At 42.4% G+C, this 10,000-nt stretch overlaps 1 long non-coding RNA gene across 1 annotated transcript in view; it reads left to right on the top strand.

The window, feature by feature from the left end:
• Window positions 1-10,000, top strand: part of LOC123502067 — a 74,374-nt gene that overhangs the window by 34,350 nt on the left and 30,024 nt on the right. Inside the window, exon 2 of the long non-coding RNA XR_006673783.1 lies at window positions 1,114-1,205. This is a non-coding gene — a long non-coding RNA (uncharacterized LOC123502067). The remainder of the gene's footprint in view (window positions 1-1,113; window positions 1,206-10,000) is intronic.

Here is a 10,000-nt window from a genome sequence, read left to right as displayed (position 1 = left end):
TTCATGTCATTAAGATCACATACTTACCTACAGAAGTGTTCTAAAGTGTTCTCTCTACTACAACCGTCTTTGTTGCGCAGGGTCACTACGTAATCTTTCCTTATATTTACTGTTTTTTTTCCATAGTTCTCTCTCTCTCTCTTCTCTCTCTCATCTTTTCTTCTCTAGAGTAACGTAATGACGTGACGAGATTAACATACATTTTCTGTCTCTTAATTTTTTCTTGCCTGAGGGGAGAAAAGAATAGGAAAAAAAACATATGAGGAAAGAAAGAAATGATTAAAGATAATGACAGAAAAAGAAGAAAAGGGGAGAAGAAAGAGGAGAGGAGATAAAAAGATAAAAATGTGAAAGAAAAACGAAAGGAGGAGAAGAAAACAAAGATTAATAAGAAGAGAAGAATATTAATGACGAAGTCTATGCGAGAAAAAATGGAGACAGCATGAGAAAGAAAATATTTAAGAAAAGATTATGCATAATGATATTTCTGTACGAAAAATTAAGTCTATAGTGAATGAGAATGTATGTATGTTTGTGTATATGCATGCATATATATGTATGTATGTATGTTAAGAATCTAAGTATTACATTATCTTTATATATTTACAATATTTCTCCCCTCTTTCCTTTTCCTTTTGTCTTTTGTTTTCTTAGAGTGACAGTAGTAGAATATATACACTTGGAACACTCTTTTTAATGTATAAGTAATTTTTATATCAAGAATCTATTCACTACATTTTTATTTCTATATATTTTTCATCTACCTAAGCTGTACTCTGCCTTTACCAACCCACTCACCTCCCTACCAATCCTACAGTTATCCATACCCTTTTCAAGCTCCACCCTGTACCCATGCCTCTCTCATCCTATGACAAACTTACCCTGCAAATGTTTTCTTTTCACCCCTGTCAACCTTACCCAGCCACTTTTATCGTTTATCTTTGCCAGCTTTACTCTGTCAATATAATGTCTCTCTCTCTCTCTCTCTCTCTCTCTCTCTCTCTCTCTCTCTCTCTCTCTCTCTCTCTCTCTCTCTCTCTCTCTCTCTCTCTCTCTCTCTCTCACGGACAGAAAGAAGTGTGAAGACTAACATATTTCCGTTTTGTCTTCCAGTCAATATCAGACACGAGCTGTTCTCTCCACTCGTCTGAGTAGAGAATACCTGTGTGGGGTCATCTGCCTACCTTCACCTGTGCCTCCACCTGGTGAGTACCTGTCTACCTGTGCTCTAATCCTACTCTTCATCCTTAACTCATTATTTTTTCTTTTCGTTTTATTTCTTTCCTTTCTTTTTGTCTGACAGGGTTCTTTTATTTATATATATGTTTACCTTCCCTCATCCTCAATCCCTTTCCCTTTTTTATTTTACTTGTTTTTCTTACTACGTTCTATCTACCTATGTGTATTTATTTATAAAAAAATGATGAGCATTAAGCATTATGAAAGCAACCGCAGCGCGTGCAAAGAATGGATTGATGTTGTCTATACATCTAATTAACTAGTCAAAGATAATTCTATTGTATAAAAAACTTACGAAACAATGCTTGTTTATATAAAAAAGATCTCCAACAGATCTTTTATGATACAGGACACTGAACAAGATATTTTTCATACATATGATTTTAAAAGTTTTGACTAATGTTATTACTGCCATAAAATGAAGAATTTTATTTAAGCAAAACCATGAGCCAATATTGCGTTAAAGATGTACCTATCATATGTTCTAAATACTTTCATATCATATTTCTGATAATGTAAAAAGTGTTAATATGTTCTTTATGATATAAAGATATGGACTAGATTGGATCTCTCTCTCTCTCTCTCTCTCTCTCTCTCTCTCTCTCTCTCTCTCTCTCTCTCTCTCTCTCTCTCTCTCTCTCTCTCTCTCTCTCTCTCTCTCTCTCTCTCTCTCTCTCTCTCTCTCTCTCTCTCTCTCTCTCTCTCTTTTTTTTTTTTTTTTTATTTAAACATAATTTATACAGAAGAACATGTACCCAAAGGCGCACTGTCGTGTGCTACCTATTCTAAGGGTACTACAATCTATTTCTCTACAATATTTACAAGACTTAAAAATAGATAATATACAAGATGGAGCACTGTTCTTTTCACTTCACTAGCACTATTCACGCACTGCACTACACTGAGTGTCACGTCACAAAGAGTGTCAGAGGAGTTGGCAGTGTCTGTCTCCACTTATGTGCCATCAGTTTGACACTGTGTGTGTTCATCTCCTGGACGTGAGGCACCGCGGCCGTGAACAAGTTCCACATCCTGGAGACGCGTCCTGCGAAGGTGCGTTGATGCTGACACCCGTGGGATCGCGGCACCTCTACGGCGTCACCACCATTGAGCACCGTTCTCGTGCTCCGTGCGGTGACTCTCAGAGGATGACGCAGCCCTGCCAGATGTGGCACTCTTTGCACCTGTGCCTTATGGAACACTACGATCGCCGCCACATCTCTGCGGTGTTCCAGTGAATCAAGAGGACGCTCAGGCTCTGGGTGAGGTGGTATTGCAGCATCTACTAGCCGTATGGCGCGGCGTTGGATGCTGTCCAGTCTCCTTCTGTGTGTGGCGGCACAGGACATCCAGGAGAGAGCTGCGTACTCAAGGTGGGGCCGCACCTGTGCCTTGTACAGCAGCAGTCTCCCCTTCCTGTCGAGGAAACTGGCGATCCTTCTGAGAGCGGAGATCCTGTGAGAGGCTTTCTTGGCAATGGATTTGACATGGCTGTCAAACCTCAGCCCTCGATCCACCTCCACTCCAAGTATCTTGACGTCATCTTGGAGTGGGAGCAGCAGCGCCAAAGACAACTTTCCTGCCATTGCTGCCATGGCGGCTGGGGACCGAGAGACAACCATTGCCTGTGTCTTCTCCGGCGCGAATGTCACTTGCCAGCGAGCACCCCACTCCTCTATCACTCGTAGCTGCTGATTGATGGCCTCAGCAGCCCGCCCACTGTCCTGGCGTGGATAGGTATAGGAGAGGGTGCAGTCATCAGCATAGGCCTTGACTCCTGGCAGTAGCTGGAGAAGATCATCCACGTAGATATTCCACAGGAGTGGGCCAAGAATTGAACCCTGTGGCACTGATGCCTCCACAGGCAGGGACTCAGATGTTTGCCCGTTGACAACCACCTTGAGGCTTCTGTCCTGCAGGTAATTTCCCAGGAGTCGTAGCAAGCCACCCTGGATGCCTTTAGCACGAAGCTTTTCCAGTAATCCGTTGTGCCATACTTTATCAAAAGCTCCAGCTATGTCCAAAGCAACCACTATAGTGTCCTTGCCGTCGTCGAGGGCGTCCTGCCACTGCCTGGTGAGAAGCATCATTAGGTCGGAGGTTGACCTTCCAGGTCTGAACCCAAACTGTTGGTCTGAGAGGAGGGCATTGTCCTTGAGATGGCTACACACCACCTCTGCCACGACCCTCTCAAACACTTTACCCACCACTGACAACAGGGATATGGGTCTGTAGTTTTTTGGGTCCGTCCTGGAGCTTTTTGTGTGCAGGAACTACTCGAGCCTCCTTCCACACTGAAGGCCAGACGTTTTCCCGTACACAAGTTGTGAAGACTTGGGTGAGAGGGGCAGCCAGTTCCTGGGAGCATCGCTTCAGCAGGTGCGGGCTGATGTCATCAGGGCCGGTAGCTTTCTGTGTGTCCAGCCCCGCAATAATCGCTTCACCTGCTGATGCGTCACCTCCACCATGGTGACAGTCTTCTCACATTGCTGGACCAGCTGAGGCGGTGGCTGCTGTGGATTCCCCACCTTCATTTTTCCAGCAAACAAGGAAGCCAGCAACTGTGCCCTCTCCTTACTGCTGGTGGCGACAGTACCGTCCTGCTTGCTGAGGGAGGGATGGATTCTTGGTGGCCAGTTCCTGTTTGTCCTTAACAAGGGACCACCAAGTTTTGTTTCCTACGCCAGTGCCACACAGTTTCCGGCGCAGGCTTTCCTCCCACTTTTTTAAGGCCCACTTGCTGGTTACCACCATCCTCCTGCATGCAGCCCTATGCAAGTCCTTGTTGCGCCGAGTCGGGTTCCTCTTGTAGCGGAGCCAGGCAGCATACTTTGCCTCAGCAGCAACACGGCAACGGTAGCCAAACCATGGCTGATCCGTCGGTCTGGTGGTGTATTCCCTGTGTGGGACGTGGCGTCTCTGGAGGGCGAGAAGGTGAGAGGTGAGTGCAAGTGCTTCACTCTCTGCTCCTCCCTGTAGCAGAGTGGCCCATGGGGTGTGGGTCAGGTCGCGGCGCAGGGAAGCCCAGTCTGCTTTGTTCCACAGCCAGATGGTGCGGGTGGTGGCCTCGTCCCGAGCCACGCCCACTTCCAGCTGTGTCAGTACAGCGTGATGATCTCTCTCTCTCTCTCTCTCTCTCTCTCTCTCTCTCTCTCTCTCTCTCTCTCTCTCTCTCTCTCTCTCTCTCTCTCTCTCTCTCTCTCTCTCTCTCTCTCTCTCTCTCTCTCTCTCTCTCTCTCTCTCTCTCTCTCTCTCTCTCTCTCTCTCTCTCTCTCTCTCTTTCCTCTCTCTCTCTCTCTCTCTCTCTCTCTCTCTCTCTCTCTCTCTCTCTCTCTCTCTCTCTCTCTCTCTCTCTCTCTCTCTCTCTCTCTCTCTCTCTCTCTCTCTCTCTCTCTCTCTCTCTCTCTCTCTCTCTCTCTCTCTCTCTCTCTCTCTCTCTCTCTCTCTCTCTCTCTCTCTCTCTCTCTCTCTCTCTCTCTCTCTCTCTCTCATTGACATCCATGTTGCCACACTGCTTGTCTCGATTTCCACTTCTTGATTTCCTTTTGACGTCATTGCGTGGAATTCGATGGTTTTACCCCTCCCTCCTGCACCCTCTCTGCCTGTCTATCCCCTTGCCTGCCTCCCATCCAGGTCTTTCTCTGCCAATATCTCTTATCCATACAACCCCTGCTAGTCATCGCTCCGTCCCTCCCTTCCTTGCCTTTTCATCCTCTCTTGTTCGTAGCGTCTCCCATACATTCCCCACCCCTGCTTCCTCCTTGCCAGCCTTTAACTATGCCTTACCCTGCCAATGTTATTTCCCATGTCACCCCTACCACTAACCCCTGCATCTTTCCGTCTCCCATTTCGTCTTCACATTTTTGCACCATGTACTATATTATCTTTACTACTTCTAACCCTCTCCTACCCTGTCAGCCGCCTAGCTATGGCTTTCCCTGCCAATATCAACCCACGCAGCACCCACCAGGAACCCATCCCTTTTTGCTCTACAAGCTTCATCCCTATTTCCCTTAGCAACCCTATCCCCTGTCAAATCCTCCATCTACAGCTCCCCCTGCCAATAGTACCTTCCATCTCTTCTTTCCCTATCATCTCCGCTTCTGTCTCCTCCATCGCCCATATGAGCTTCGACCCTTGTACCACCCACCTTGCCACCCCCTGTCCCTCTCTTGCTCTCCCCTGCCAGACTCGCCCTCGTCCTGCCGTCCATCACTACTGCTGAATTAGCCGTCATAACTTAGTGTTTTATGAAGGGAAGGAATTTATGTTACATTATAATACCGGAATATCTGAATCGGTGAACGAAAATAGTAGAAAATAAAATGGAGAATAGAAGAGGGGAGGTATTGTTGCTTACGTGGTGATTTGTTTTTCGTTTCGTTTCGTTTTGTTGCTATACACATGTTTTTCTTTCTTTTTCTTTCTGTATTGTTTAGTCTTTTAATTGGATTTTTCTGTGTCTGTGGTGGATGAATATTGCATGTGGTGGTGGTGGTGGTGATGGATGGTGATGGTGATGGTGGTAGTACTGGTGGTGATGGTGGTAGTGTTTTGTGTATGATGTTCTTGTTTGTTTGTTCGTCTTTGTGATGGGATTGGATTGTTCAGAAGTTTAGCAGCTATCGTACGTAATGTGTATGGATAGATGAACAGGTAGACAGGTAAGTGGATAAATAGAGAGAAGGAATGATAGATAGTGAGTTAAGAGTCATTAAAAGATATCCATAAATGAATTGGTGGCTTGGTAGAGATATAGATAGAAAAAAATATTCATTGGTTATCTAATGAATACATGTCTACGTAGATGTATCAATAAATTGATTGGTGAATTTGTTGGTGACAGGTTAATTGAATAATAAATACCTAAATGAATATATAAATGGGTATTCAAGTATATAATATTTCATTGAAACTTTTACAATGCAAAATTCATCATTACTGCACGTAAAGCATAAAATGAAATATTCACAAAAAAAAAAAAATCGGACATTTTAAGATATTAATACAAATTCAAATCAAACTGGAAATGTTGAAGCATATATTGTACTAAAAGCATGTAATATATTAGTCAATCTTTCATTCTTATCTATTTTAAACATAAAATTTCAAGGATGTTTTTTTCTTTTAAGTTTTTGCCCTTTTTGAGTCTCCTTCACGTATAGAAAATATCTATAATATGTGGAAGAATTGAACCATAAGATTTTTTTTCTTTATTAATATATATGGTACTTGAGAGCTATAAATCTCTCTCTCTCTCTCTCTCTCTCTCTCTCTCTCTCTCTCTCTGCGATATAACAGATTCACGAGTACCTATTAAAAAGTAAAATTAATCACTTTTAAGGGAAGATAAATTTCATAACTTTACCGATGAACAGAAATTATTGCGTCATATTTTGTGGCGCCGTGTGTTGCTTCTTGTGGCGGCTGTGTTATGGTCTGTGTGTGTGTGTGTGTGTGTGTGTGTGTGTGTGTGTGTGTGTGTGTGTGTGTGTGTGTGTGTCCGACATCATGTACTTTATTGGGTATATCATTCGGTTATCTGTCTTTGTGTCCAATAGAGTATGCGTGTGTGTGTGTGTGTGTGTGTGTGTGTGTGTGTGTGTGTTTCATTTGATCTAGTTTTCTTATATATTTGATTTTATTTTGATTGCTTTTCATAATCTATATGTACATTCTCTCTCTCTCTCTCTCTCTCTCTCTCTCTCTCTCTCTCTCTCTCTCTCTCTCTCTCTCTCTCTCTCTCTCTCTCTCTCTCTCTCTCTCTCTCTCTCTCTCTCTCTCTCTCTCTCTCTCTCTCTCTCTCTCTCTCTCTCTCTCTCTCTCTCTCTCTCTCTCTCTCTCTCTCTCTCTCTCTCTCTCTCTCTCTCTCTCTCTCTCTCTCTCTCTCTCTCTCTCTCTCTCTCTCTCTCTCTCTCTCTCTCTCTCTCTCTCTCTCTCTCTCTCTCTCTCTCTCTCTCTCTCTCTCTCTCTCTCTCTCTCTCTCTCTCTCTCTCTCTCTCTCTCTCTCTCTCTCTCTCTCTCTCTCTCTCTCTCTCTCTCTCTCTCTCTCTCTCTCTCTCTCTCTCTCTCTCTCTCTCTCTCTCTCTCTCTCTCTGTGTGTGCGTGTGCGTGTGCGTGCGTGCCTGCGTGCGTGCGTGCGTGCGTGCGTGCGTGCGTGCGTGTATAGAAGGTAAACCCTCTAGCTTCACAATTCTACCTCTCTTACCTGCATCACATATACATTACAACTTCCCACATTCTCGTAACTTCGAACAAATCCATTAGCATTTGGCCTTCCTTTGAATTCCTTAGTGCTCCTCTCAGATAAGATCACCGTCCAGTAATTTCTCTACAAAAAAAAAAAAAAAAAGAAAAAGAAAAAAAAGCTCTCACTTTTGCTGGGGAGAGGAAGCTAATTGGGGGCAGTTTAAACTTAGGTCATCTTGAGGAAAACACGGACAAAAATGCGTCCAAATGGCTAGGCGAGGGAAGGGGGAGGCGAGACACGAGCAAGCTGGTGCACTCTTATGAGACACAAGCAATGAAGGTACAGGGAAAGTTTGCTCCGTGTCTCGTGTGTGTGTGTGTGTGTGTGTGTGTGTGTGTGTGTGTGTGTGTGTGTGTGTGTGTGTGTGTGTGTGTTCATTACTGCGAGTCAGTCAGTGTAATGCAGAATGGTGATGGAAGGTAATACGCTTTTTTCCCCTTTTCTCTTGCTTCACTTTCTCTTTTCTTAATTTTTCTATCTTGTTCTTCTTTATTATTATTATTATTATTATTATTATTATTATTATTATTATTATTATTATTATTATTATTATTATTATTATTATTATTATTATTATTATTATTATTGTTATTATTATTATTATTATTATTATTATTATTATTATTATTATTATTATTATTATTTATTATACTATACTACTACTACTACTACTACTACTACTACTACTACTACTACTACTACTACTACTACTACTACTACTACTACGATTGCTGGTGCTGCTGCTGAGATTTATATTTTGACGTTATATGGAAGAGGAATACTTTGGAATACTGAAGAAGAAAAGCGCACAAGGGAAGCTCCAAGAAGCCTCAGTACTAACCTCCATGGTTCATGTATAAATGCATATGTACATTTCGCTCTCTACCAATCCTTCGCATCCATCAACCTCCCTATTCTTCTAACGCAACATATCGACTCGGCGCAAACAAACTTTTTACCAAGCATATTCCAGTCATCTAACACTATTTTATCCGCCAACATCATCCCATCTCGTCTGCAAACCATCTTTTATCAACCTGTTACTTCTTGCCTTATCCTCACTACTAACTAACCGAAGGATCTCTTCTATATCACCCTCGTTACATCCCTTACGCCATTTCAATATCTTTTACTTAACTTTTTAATCCACACCTCTGTAACTTGCCTAATTACACGCCTACGAGAATGGAGGCAAGAAGTATTGTCATGTGGGAATACAGAAGAGAAAGGAGAATGACAGTATTTCAACACGTGGATGAGGAAGTTTTGTCTGTGTTTTGTATGCAGGTAAAGCGGCTGGAAATTCTAGATTCTGTTTGTGTGGTTCAGGAAGTCAAGGTGAGGGGAGGGAAGCTGAAGTGAACCCGTAAACTGGTGCTTCTGGTCTGTTTCTGAGGCTTCGTGTGACCGAGCTTTGTGTTATGTCTGTAACATGAAGCATAGAGGCCTTTATTCAGAAACATTTATTTTTTATTTTCTCTTTTTTTCTTCTCACACCACGACTATTTTAAAAAGCTATAGAAATGACGAACCATGATCTCAAGAGTGCTTTGCCTGTTATTAATTTGCTACTTGAACATTTTGAAACTAAAGGAGATGCTCATAGAAATGTTTCAGAATACTATTGCGCTCTCTCTCTCTCTCTCTCTCTCTCTCTCTCTCTCTCTCTCTCTCTCTCTCTCTCTCTCTCTCACACACACACACACAGGGAGCTACAGATAGCTTCATTGCTCCTAAACTAACCTGTACAACTCGCTTACTCCCGGACTGAGTTGACAATCCACCTTAGCAGTGGAGCGAAGGAGATAAGGGATGACAGAGCGAGAGGTGTGTCACTGTGCTGGGTCGGAATGGCTGGCTGTGTTGGCATGTGTGTGTTGTGTAAGGCCTGTGTGGGTCTGTGAGGCAGCTAAGATGAAGGGAGTGACTTCATGCTAACTGTGCTATTCTGCAAAGCCTAGGTGGGTTTTGGAGTTGTGCGTTGTACGTTGTGTTATCTTGCGAATGGTTTAACTTTATTTTGATGCAGTGGAAGATATTTTATTATATATCTTTTATATTTTTTTCCTTTTTCTGCTTGTCTACTCTTTATCTTTCGTTCTTTTTTTATCCATTCTTCCTTTTTTCGTTATTTTTTTTCTTTCCTTTTTCCTTTTTTCTTTCTTTCGATGATAATTTTAATTCACCTGTAGTTTAACTTTCTGAAATTTTTTTCCACATTTTTGGCAACAACACATTTTCTTCACCCTTTCTTTTAATAACGTGTGTAGACTAATATTTCCACACACGTTGGCGCTTTATGACTCTGCAATGTATTACAACGAATCAGTAAATCAAAGTAAGGAATTCACTGCATTGCCTTGATCATGAAAGACTGTAGATAAAAGAACACCCTGTTATTATTATTATTGTCAATATTATTATTATTATTATTATTATTATTATTATTATTATTATTATTATCATCGTTATTAGTATTAATAGTATTACTAGTACTACTATGCCCATCCA

This window comes from Portunus trituberculatus, chromosome 10 (assembly GCF_017591435.1).
Source record: "Portunus trituberculatus isolate SZX2019 chromosome 10, ASM1759143v1, whole genome shotgun sequence".
Classification (NCBI taxonomy): Eukaryota; Metazoa; Arthropoda; class Malacostraca; order Decapoda; family Portunidae; genus Portunus; species Portunus trituberculatus.
This window is presented reverse-complemented; position numbering and strand designations above follow the sequence as displayed.